The 12,092-nt window shown below is 49.3% G+C and overlaps 1 long non-coding RNA gene across 1 annotated transcript in view; it reads right to left on the bottom strand.

Annotated features, from left to right (window-relative positions):
* Positions 1 to 11,059: 11,059 nt before the first annotated feature.
* The window catches only part of LOC123376250, a 56,263-nt gene continuing 55,230 nt past the window's right edge, over positions 11,060 to 12,092 (bottom strand). Inside the window, exons 2-3 of the long non-coding RNA XR_006581731.1 lie at positions 11,499 to 11,580; positions 11,060 to 11,293 (exon numbers count right to left, since the gene is read on the bottom strand). This is a non-coding gene — a long non-coding RNA (uncharacterized LOC123376250). The remainder of the gene's footprint in view (positions 11,294 to 11,498; positions 11,581 to 12,092) is intronic.

The following is a 12,092-nucleotide window of genomic DNA, read 5'->3' as shown; positions in this document are numbered from 1 at the left end:
ATCCATAGGAACCTTCTGTTTTACTGAGCCTCACTTACATAATATTAGGCAGCCAGATACCATGGTGATGAGCATGGTGTAGATGTCAACAGAACCCCTTGAGTTCCATTCCAGGTTCAGAAAACTGGTTCAGCGAGACATTATTTAAACCCATGTGCCAGCAGATTTCCTTGCACTCCATGGGCGACTCACCCTCAGGGAGAACAGATTACAGTAGCACTTAGAGGTGCTATAAAAAGCACGGCCCTATTGTGCTAGGTGCTGCCTCTGCCCCAGAGAGCTTCACTCTAAATAAGACAGACCAGGGCACTATTAGACGGTAAGCTCTTAGGGGCAGGAACTGGCTTTTTATGTTTCTGTACAGCACCCAGCACAGTGGAGCCCTGGTCCATGACTGGTGCGCCTAGGTGCTACCACATATACACATAATAAATAGCCCTATTTTACAGATGGAGGCCCAGAGAAATGAAGTGACTTTTCCAAGGTCCCCTAAGGAGCCTGTAGCAGAGGTAGGAATTAAACCCAGAGCTCCTGATACTAGTCCAGTGCCCCAGTCACAAGCTCCACCCTTCCTCTCTATAATCTATTGCTCTGGTGGGCATGCAGCTTTAACATCTGCTGGAGACTCCATGACAGCCCCGTACGCAGGAGTCGCTGCAGTGAAGTGCTGAATCAGTGCACAGCCCAGGCACCGCAGCCGAGCCCCTTTCCCAGTTTTGACTGTCCTGGCTTCCTATGACCCTTTCCTTGGAAGAAATGGTGAAGTTGCACCTTGCTCCTTGCAGACTTTCCACAGCAGGTGCACTCCACCAGGGCTCCAGCAATCATGGGGAATCTGGTCTTGTGTCTACTGGACTCTGCAAAGATGTTTCAAATTCAATCTGAGATTGACTGGGCCTGATTCTCCTCTTGCTCAGATGACTGGGGAGTCGTTCCATTGAAGTAAGTGCAGTTACACTGTTGAATAACCGGGGTGAGTGTAAGGAGAATCAGGTCCTTTGTATGTGTGCATGTGTCACTATCATCTGGGCTTGCATTTTATGTCTGTTCCTTACTGCATTAATATTTCTCTATTTCTGTTTATGGTAAGATGTGTCTGATGCTGTCAGACCACCCAGATGCCAGCTCACGCCAAGGCCCGTGGGCCTCACTGAACACTGACAAATACATGACTGGAAATCAGTCTGGCTCACCTGTGTGTTAGTATTGTTAAAATAGAGGTTAGACTTAAGGCTGTTTAGACTTAATGAAATGCTGCATGTATTAATCTATATTTATATTGTATCCCAGGTTATAAGGTAATTAAGTATTTGCTCTGTAACTAAGAGTTTTTACTAAAACTATAACACGCCTCCCCACCCCAGTGCGAAATATTAGTTTACCACAAGAGGTGTCATCTCCTCCCCAACAAGAGAAGGAGTACAGATACCAGACAAACCGTTATGGAACATCAATGGACAAGAGACGGCCGATTGCTTCCTCCTCACCCATGAAGAGGGGACATGCACAAGCCCTTGTCCCATCACAATCTGCAGTCCTTACCAGAAGGATCTGTATCACTATGCTGCTTGGAATTTGGAAAGGGCAATATTTCTAAGCATAAGCAAGAGATCCCCAAGCTGCTTAGTTCTAAAGGACATAGAAAGCTTGCATATAGGAGCAACTTTTATCACCATTTCAAACCTAAGACTAACTCATTTGTGTGTCAATATTTACCTGCTTTAACCTTGCAAATACACCTCTACCCCAATATAACGCAACCCGATATAACACAAATTTGGTTATAATGCGGTAAAGCAGTGCTCCGGGAGGGGCAGGGCTGCGCGCTCTAGTGGATCAAAGCAAGTTCGATATAACGCAGTTTCACCTATAACAGGGGTCCCCAACGTGGTGCCCGCGGGCGCCATGGCACCTGCAGGGGCATCTTAATGTGCCCGAGTCCTGGCCCCCGGGAGAGCACCCGCCAAAATGCCACAGCGCCATTTCGGCGGGGATGCCTCTCGATGACGATGCTTGTCGCCGACAAGTGATGTCATCGAGAGGCGTCGCTCCCAAATTTCGGCAGCGACGCCTCTCGATGATGCCGCTTGCCGTCGACAAGTGATGTCATCGAGAGGCACTGCCCCTGAATTTTGGCGGGGACGCCTCTCGCTGATGCTGCTTGCCGTCGACAAGTGACGTCATCGAGAGGCGTCGCTCCTGAATTTCGGCGGGGATGCCTCTCGCTGACGTCGCTTGTCGATGGCAAGCGACGTCATCGAGAGGCGTCGCCGCCGAATTGCCACCGAAATTCGGCGGCATTTCGGCGGGTGCTCCACCGCCGCAGTGCTCCTTCGGCTGGCGCCCGCCAGCCAAAAAGGTTGGGGACCACTGACCTATAACATGGTAAGATTTTTTGGCTCCCGAGGACAGTGTTATATTGGGGTAGAGGTGTAACTTGTTTCTTTTTCTTAGTTAATAAACCTTTAGTTAATTATAGGATTGGCTACAAGTGTTGTCTTTGGTGAGAGATCTAAGGTACAATTGACCTGGCGTAAGAGACAGGTCCTTTGGGACTGGGAGCAACCTGAATATTGTTGGGATTTTTGGTGTAAGGGACCATCTATTACAAAGGCCAGTGTGCCTTGGTGGCAAGATAGACTGGAGTGTCCAAGGGGATTGTCTGACTCCAGGCCAAGGCTGTTACAGTGCTTGGGGTGTTCACACTTGCTACTTGGTTGATGAAATCTAATTCTAGAACATACAACCAGTTTGGGGTTTTGTGCCCTGCTTCTTGACAGTCTGCCCTGAGGTTGGCACCCACATTCGGGCGCCATTCCAGACAGCCCAACCGTGTTCACTGTCAATTCACCCAGAGGCCTTGGCAATTAATTGGAAAGAACAACACAAATTTAGTAACATTTTGCCAGCAACTAGCAGCTTCAACAAAACAAGCCTCTAAGATCTCTTCCCCAGCTGCTTTCATAGAAGTACAAGCTCACAGCAGCTTTCCTGTGCAATTGTCCAGAGAGCATCCTTCAAACAAGCATCCTTTGTATTTAACCTTTGCCAAGCAGAGACCTGAACAGACCGATGGGCCTTGAACTCTACACTGAACACTGGCACACTCAAAATCTACAGGCCAGGCCTTCAGGGAGCAACTGAGGATTCTCATGTGACGTAAAACCAACATAGCCAGCTCTACCTTATCCCTTCCCCCAACCCCGTGTCTGGTGTAGGCAGGTGTGGCCAGAGCAACTTGCACTCCCACAATCACCAGCCAGCAGAATGATCCCTAAGACTGCTCTGTGTTATGCCAGGGGATAAACCAGCCCATTGATCTGGTGAGTGGAAAGAGGTCTTAGAACTACATTTCTCACCTGGCCCTGTGCTTAGCACAGCTCAGTCCAACCCAGGGATGTGTCCCCATCTATTGAGGTCTTTATAGAACCCCTCCGACCCCCCCATTGCATATTCAGGCATTCAGGCACTAAACCTGAACCCTTCTAACCCCCCTGAAAAGGAAGTAGGTATTATTAAGCCCAGCTTACAGAGCAAGATTAAGTGATACACCAAAGGTGGCACAGGCAGTCAGTGGCACAGCCAGGGTTTGAACCTATTTACCCACATGCCAATCCAGTGCCAGAACCGCAAATCCAGCTCTGTCTAGCAAGCCAACAAAGGAAGTCAATTCCAGAGCTGAAGCCTCTCAGTGGAACACCCCACCCCATCCCAGTCTGTCAATCCCCAGAGCACCACAGCAAATTACAGGCATGGGGAGGGTGCAGAGGAGAGAGACTTTTCCATGGATTCATGGCCATTAGATCAGAGTAGTGGTGCCAAATTCAGCTCTCAGTGACACCACTGTAAATGTGGAGTGCGTTTCAGTGGCGTTACTGCAGCAGTGTAACTTACAGCAGACTCTGGCCTTTAGCTTGGCTACAAGCAGGGGCAGTGGGATCATAGCAAGAGGCAGACCTGGCACGTCGAGCCATGGAGCCCTACAGAACCTTGTCCATAATAGCATGGCTCTCAGGGCATAACTTCTTTATGGGACTGTCCTATTTCAGGACCACTGCACCTGTATTTCCCCTCAGTGGTTCAGCAAAGGGGCTTCCAGCTTCCCAGCTGTTGCCTTTCTTGTGGAGACCCACATCTCCCTCCCTTCTGACCGGGGTATTCCCAGGCTGCACAGTGCCCTGCCTTCACTGTGCATTTCCCAGTAAAGAGAGTCTGCCCACACAGACCTGCTCGCTTTCTCTTCAGCCACTGAGTGATATAGAAGTTACCACATGGTTTATTCTAAGCAAGTATCACGGTCAAAGCCAACTCCATGCTTCAGACAGTTAGGATAGAAAAAGGATTAACAAAAATTAAAGATATAATACAAGATGATAGACTGGCCTCCTTTGATTGCATTAGAAACAAATACCAGCTACCACTGTGTCACAGCAGCCTCTACTCACCACTGGAGCACCTCCTTCTGATTAGCTCAGCCGGCCCAACGCACTCTTCTCATGGTTCCCTGGCCGGCTGTCTCACTCTTTTGCTCTTCAGCCACTCGCTTGTGCCTCAGGAGCTGCTATGCCTCATCTTTGTGGCTTAGCCCTCCGGCCACGTCACAAGAGTCATCTCCTTCCAGGATGCTATCACCATCTTCCACACCATCCCAGGCAGTCCTTCACTCCACTGCCCTGGCTGAGCTACTCCCCCAGTGCCTAGAGCAAACAGGCCTAGACAGTCATCAGCTTCACTGCCCAGATTGTGTCACTCATTCAGTGGCCAGCAGGGTCCAGCCTCTACTCAGGGTTACAGTCCCAGGGTCCTATCTCCAGCAGCAAAGATCTGTGCTAGCACAACCCCTCCTGCCACTCTCATGGAGTGCTTCCTACATTGCCTCTCCCAGGCTCACTTTTCCATCCTTCTGGCTAAACCCCTCATGCCTGGGTCTGCTAGACAAACCCTTCCTCTTGGGTTCAAATCCCCTTCTCTCCATCATCCCAGGGAGAATGACTGCAGCTCCCTGGTTTTATAGCAACCCCGCCTGTTCCTGCACAGGGGTTTTTCCATTAATTAAGACTCTCCCCTAAGGGTATGTCTACACTAGGAAATTAGGTCAAATTTATAGATGTTGATCTTTAGAAAGCAATTTTATACAGTCGATCATGTATGTCCCCACTAAGCCCAGTAGGTCGGTGGAGCACGTCCTCAGTACCATGGCTAGCATTGACTCATGGAGTGGTGCACTGTGGGTAGCTATCCCACAGTTCCCGCAGTCTCCACCACCCATTGGAATTCTGGGTTAAGTTCCCAATGCCTGATGGGGCATGTAAGCATGTGGGACTCACCCCTGAAGCACCTCCTGCTGGTCTCTCAGGGAATTAGCTCTGCCAGCCTCTGGAGCGCCCTCTGCAGGCCAGTGTCCCGCTGCCGCTTGGCCTCTGTGTCCCTCCTGGACCCAGTGCCCCATTATCTGGGGTGCTGCCCCCGGCCATACACCCCTCAGTCATGGGGTCTCCCTTCCCTGGGGAACCCCCACCCCCTATCCCCACCTCGCCTCAGTCATAGGCTACTGCCAGTCACCAACTAGCCCCTGTGCCCTGGGGCACAGTGCAGTATAAGCCACTCATCACAGGCAATGTTGGGTTTGGACCTGCTGCCTCTCTCTGCAACCCAGTGCCTCTCCAGGGCCTTGGACAAGGCCCTGCAGCCTGGGGAGTTGCCAACCTGGAGCGCCCCAGCCCCTCTGGCCTTTCCCCAGCCCTGCCTCACTCTAGGTACCCTGAGCTTCCCAGCAGCCAGGCCCCTCTCTCTCTGAAGGCAGAGAGAGAGTGTTTGTGCTTCTGGCTCCCAGCCTCTTATAGGGACCAGCTGGGCCTGATTGGGGCGTGGCCCCAGCTGTTACTGCCTTCCCCAATCAGCCTAATAGCTTTTCCCCTGCCACAGCCCTCTCCCAGGGCTGTCTTTAAACCCCTCAGGGCAGGAGCGGGTGACCACCCTGATACAGGGCAAAAACATTGTTGCAGGTGGTTTTGGGTACATGTTGTCTGTCTCCCCTCCCTCCGTGAAAGCAACAGCAGACAATCGTTTTGCGCCTTTTTTCTGTGCAGACGCCATACCACGGCAAGCATGGAGCCCACTCAGCTCAGCTCACCGTCACCGCTGCTGTTGTGTCCTGGGCACTGCTGGCAGCAGATGGTGCAGTAGGTCTGCAAACCATTGTCATCCACCGCTTCCGCTGCAACTCTGCTCTCCTGCTGTTGTAAATGAGCTCAGTGTCAATTGAGTAAATGATGACTGAGCTCAATAGAGTAAATGAGCTCAGTCATCCACTGCTTCCGCTGCAACTCTGCTCTCCTGGTGCCATGAATCCACCTCGCAGGTCCTCTTGTCATTCAGTATAAATATCTATTTTCGTGGCATCCGTCATCATCCACCGCTTCTGCTGCAACTCAGCTCTCCTGCTCTCCTGCAGATGCCATACCACGGCAAGCATGGAGCCCGGTCAGCTAACCACTGCTATTGTGAGCATTGTAAACACCTCACGCATTATCCTGCAGTATGTGCAGAACCTGCAAAAGCAGGTGAGGAGGCGATGACAGTGTGATCACAATAGTGATGAGGACATGGGCACAGACTGCTCTCAAATCACGGGCCCTGGCAATTTGGACATCATGGTGGTAATGGGGCAGGTTCATGCCATGGAACACCGATTCTGGGCCCAGGAAACAAGCACAGACTGGTGGGACCGCATAGTGTTGCAGGTCTGGGATGATTCCCAGTGGCTGTGAAACTTTTGCATGCATAAGGGCACTTTCATGGAACTCTGTGACTTGCTTTCCCCTGCCCTGAAGTGCAAGAATACCAAGATGAGAGCAGCTCTCACAGTTGAGAAGCAAGTGGCGATAGCCCTCTGGAAGCTTGCAACTCCAGACAGCTACCGGTCAGTCGGGAATCAATTTGGAGTGGGTAAATCTATTGTGGGGGCTGCTGTGATCCAAGTAGCCAATGCAATCACTGAGCTGCTGCTATCAAGAGTAGTGACTCTGGGAAATGTGCAGGTCATAGTGGATGGCTTTGCTGCAATGGGATTCCCTAACTGTGGTGGGCAATAGACGGAACACATCTCCTTATCTTGGGAGCAGACGACCTTGGCAGCCAGTATGTAAACTGCCAGCGGTACTTTTCAATGGTGCTGCAAGTACTGGTGGATCACAAGGGATGTTTCACCGACATCAACGTGAGATGGCCGGGAAGGGTTCATGATGCTCTTCAGGAACTCTGGTCTGTTGGAACAGCTTCAGGAAGGGACTTACTTCCCAGACCAGAAAATAACTGTTGGGGATGTTGAAATGCCTATAGTTATCCTGGGGGACCCAGCCTATCCCTTAATGCCATGGCTCATGAAGCCATACACAGACACCCTGGGCAGTAGTAAGGAGCTGTTCAACTATAGGCTGAGCAAGTGCAGAATGGTGGTAGAATGTGTATTTGCATGTTTAAAAGTGTGCTGGCGCAGTTTACTGACTTGGTTAGACCTCAGCAAAACCAATATTTCAATTGTTATTGCTGCTTGCTGTGTGCTCCACAATATCTGTGAGAGAAGGGGGAGACATTTATGGCAGGGTGGGAGGTTGAGGCAAATCGCCTGGCCACTGATTACGCGCAGCCAGACACCAGGGCAATTAGAAGAGCACACCAGGAAGCGCTGCGCATCAGAGAAGCTTTGAAAACCAGTTTCATGACTGGCCAGGCTACGGTGTGACAGTTCTGTTTGTTTCTCCTTGATGAAAACCTGTCCCCTTGGTTCACTCTACTTCCCTGTAAGCCAACCGCTCTTCCTCCTTCGATCACTGCTTGCAGAGGCAATAAAGTCATTGTTGTTTCAAATTCATGCATTCTTTATTAATTAGTCACAGAAATAGGGGGATAACTGCCAAGGTAGCCCAGGAGGGGTGGTGGAGGAGGGAAGCACTGGATGGGGGATGAGGGGAGGAGGGAAGGGCAAGGCCACACTGCACTTCAAAACTTACTGAATGCCAACCTTCTGTTGCTTGGGCAGTCCCTGGGGTGGAGTGGTTGGGTGCCCAGAGCCCCCCTGTATTCTTGGGCATCTGGGTGAGGAGGCTATGGAACTTGGGGAGGAGGGTGGGCAGTTACACAGGAGCTGCAGCAGCAGTCTGTGCTCCTGCTGCCTTTCCTGCAGCTCCACCAGACACCGGAGCATATCAGTTTGATCCCCCTGTAACCTCAGCATTGCATCCTGCCTCCTCTCATCGCGCTGCCACCACCTCTCATCTTGCTCCCGCCACCGCTAATCTCGCTCGTCCCTCCTGTCCTCGCGTTCATTTTCTACTTTCCTGGACTCTGACACTGTTTGCCTCTACGCATTCTGCTGAGCTCCTTCAGTGCGGGAGGACTGCATGAGCTCAGAGAACATTTCATCGCACGTGTGGTTTTTTCACCTTCTTATCTGCGCTAGCCTCTGGGATGGAGATGATAGGGGGAGCGTTGAAACATTTGCAGCTGTGGGGGAGGGAAAAAGGGAGAGTAGTATTTAAAAAGACACATTTTAGAGAACAATGGATAGACTCTTTCACAGTGAACCAAGCTGTTAACATTACATAGCACATGTGTTTTCAGTACAAGGTCGCATTTTGCCTCTTATATTGAGGGCCTGCCGGTTTGGTGTGAGAGATCACACACACAGGGCCGGGCAACAGAATTTGGCTTGCAGGCAGCCATGGTAAGCCACAGTCTTTTGGCTTCTTTAACCTTCATAACATGTGGGAATGGTTTCAAACAGCAGCGCCCTCCTTTTCCATACCAAGCACCCATTGGGTTGGCCATTTAAAAGGAGGGGCTGTACTGGCCACAAATGCATCCCAAGTCTTCAGGGCAAATTAATCATTAAACGTGCTTGCTTTTAAACCATGCATTATATTTACAGAGGTACACTCACCAGAGGTGCCTTCTCCAGCTTCATGGTCCGTGAGCCTGCCTTGGGAGGGTTGGAAGGGTATCGTCTCCAGAGTGATAAACTGTTCCTGGCTATCGGGGAGAATGGCTTCTCCACTTGCGTGCTGTGTACTATCCTCATCCTCCTCCACCTCCTCATCTTCCTCGTCCCCAAAATCCTCATCCCTGTTGCGTGAGACTCTCCCCTTGCAGGTGTCCACGGACAGGGGTGGGGTAGTGGTAGGGGCCCCCTAGAATTGCATGCACCTCATCATAGAAGTGGCATGTCTGGGGCTCTAACCCGGAGCAGCCATTTGCCTCTTTGGTAGGCTTGCCTGAGCTCCTTAATTTTCACTCAGTATTGCTGTTGTCCCTGTTGTAGCCTCTGTCCATCATCCCCTTGGAGATTTTTTCAAATATTTTGGCATTTCGTCTTTTGGAACGGAGTTCTGATAGCATGGATTCGTTTCCCCGAACAGTGATCAGATCCAGTACCTCCCGTTTGGTCCGTGCTGGAGCTCTTTTCTGATTCTGGGACTGCACGGTCACCTGTGCTGATGAGCTCGCCATGCTGGCCAAACAGGAAATGAAATTCAAAAGTTCCCGGGGATTTTGCTGTGTACCTGGCTAGTGCATCTGAGTTGAAAGTGCTGTCCAGAGCAGTCACAATGGAGCAGTCTGGGATAGTTCCTGGAGGCCAATATTGTCGAATTGCATCCACAATACCCCAAATTCGACCCGGCGATGTCAATTTCAGCGCTAATCCCTTCATCGGGGAGGAGTACAGAAATCGATTTTAAGAGCCCTCTAAGTCGACAAAAATGGCTTCGTCGTGTGGACGGGTGCAGGGTTAAATCAATCTAACACCGCTAAATTCGACCTAAACTCATAATGTAGACCAAGGCTCAGCCTAAATATCCCCAGTTTGCAGCTTAGTAGGATAACTGGCCTACGTTAACCCCTTCTGGGTGAGTGTGGGGAGCACACCCCATCACACACTATCTCACACACCGTTCCTTCTCACAGCTCAAGAATTCATACGTAAATGGGGGGACAATTGGTCTGTTTTAACTCTCTCCCCTCTAGAACATATTAAGAAATACGGAAATAAAAGTCCCTTTGTAGGAATTACTTACACGTGGCTTCATGCTTTGCAGTACACTCTCAATCTCCGTCTCAGAGGAAAATGGGGAAAAGAACTTACCCTTATTACCACAACAGAAACCTGGGAAGACATCTGGCCTAATACGAATACTTCACATTTTGGATTTTTGTGACTCTTCCAGAACCAGATGTTAAACAGGCATGACTGGACTCCACAGCGTTTGTTTAAAGCCAGATTGGCAGAGTGCAGAGTGTTGGAGATGCAAACAGCCACATGCCAACCTTTCACCCATGCTCTGTGCCTGTCAGAAAATGCATGTGTTCTGGGAAACTAGATTCAATGCTCTCTCAAAAACTTTCAGTGTCGCTTCTCCAAGCGTGTGTATTTCAGGGGTGCTGGATGAGTTGGCATTACCAGTTAACATTAAGAAATGGATTGCATTAACTAGTCTAGTGGCCAAAAGAGTTATTCTGCAGTTCCTCCCTCATATACAGACTGGCTGAGTGAGTTCTCTTCTACCACATTAATGGAAAAAAATGACTCTGTCTAATAGAAACGTTTGGGAAAACTACAGGGATGTCTGGTCACACATGAAACTATTGCATGCCTTTGCAGCTTAGTATATATTAGTCCTTGGGACTCGCAGACTATGTTCTCACTTGTTTATCTATTTAGTCACTTTAATAATGAATGCTCTTCATGACCTTTACTGGTTCAGCTTTTGGAGTTTTTTTTTTTAGGTTTTGCAAATATTGAACGCTGGAATTTTTTATATGTAATTTCCTCCTTGTGTATGTTTTGTGTGCTTATATGCTTATATTTTATATAAAAACAATAAATATCCAGCTAAAAAACAGTAAAAGAACCTAAGGGGATGCTAATAAACTTACCAGAGTTCATCCCAACTCTAACATGGGCTCGGGCAGGAGCAGCCTTTCAACTCTCCACCCTAGGGTTTCCTTGTGGTTACAAGGTCATCACAGCTTCAGCTCAGAATGAGCACTCAGTCTTCTGGGGCCTGAGTAGGCCGAGTTCTTCCTCAAGGGTTGGTGCCCTCTGTGGACCAGAGGTCCTGTCTGATGGCTAGCTCAGGAAGGAGGCCGCGAGTCAGTTTAAACTGAGACTATTTATCCAAGTCTTTTCTTTGTCTGTTGGTCTCTGGAGAATCCAGTTTGAACTAGTGTATGCGTATCTCTCTAGTGGGTGGCTTCAAAGACTGATAATGGAGGAAGTTCATTAGCATCTCCGTGTCTATTAGAGAAGGTACATTCAGTGCCACAGTAAGACAGACACAACTGCATTTTTAATACAATATATTCCCAAGGTATTAATCCGAATTCAATAAGGTTTAGCTTAATTCCATAAAGTTTGGTCAGGATATTGTCAGTCTGCCACAGTGACCACACCCTATGGCCCCTCCACAGCCTACACTGCAGGGGAGAAGATGCTCCTGTACCTTAAAACCACGTTGCTTTCGGATGATTTCCATCTCCTCCGTGCTGCTTTTATACCAGAGAGGGAACATCCGTTTTGAAGTCCTTTGGAAAGAAAGAAGATATAGAGAGGATCTGAAAAAAGGTTTGTAATGGGGAGAGTAAGCAGTGAAAAGAGACCACCACACTCAAGTTAAGCTTTGGGGCCAGATCCTCAGCTGAGGTAAATCAGCATAGCTCCACTGAAGCCAATGGAGGAGCTACAGATCTTTACACCAGCCCAGCCGGAAAGATGGCACAACAGAGCAACTGGACAGAGTTTTAAAAGAGCACGGGAACTTGGGGGTTGCTTAGACCCCAGGAAACCCTGGGCTTTAGATGATCAGCGATGCAGTTGGAACAATTTCCTGCTGCCCTGGCAAATAATTTATTGTGACAGCCATTTAAAAAAAATCCCATAAAAGACCCATAAAATATAGTTATCACAAAAAAATTCTCCTCCTACCCACAAGCTGCAAAATTGTATATATACTTCACTGCACATAAACTACCCGATGCTCTGTGACAGCTTTAATCTCTCTCTCTCTCTCTCTCTCTTTCCAATTTTGTGTGTCTTG

The sequence above is a fragment of the Mauremys mutica genome, chromosome 8 (genome assembly GCF_020497125.1).
Source record: "Mauremys mutica isolate MM-2020 ecotype Southern chromosome 8, ASM2049712v1, whole genome shotgun sequence".
Taxonomy (NCBI): domain Eukaryota; kingdom Metazoa; phylum Chordata; order Testudines; family Geoemydidae; genus Mauremys; species Mauremys mutica.
This window is presented reverse-complemented; position numbering and strand designations above follow the sequence as displayed.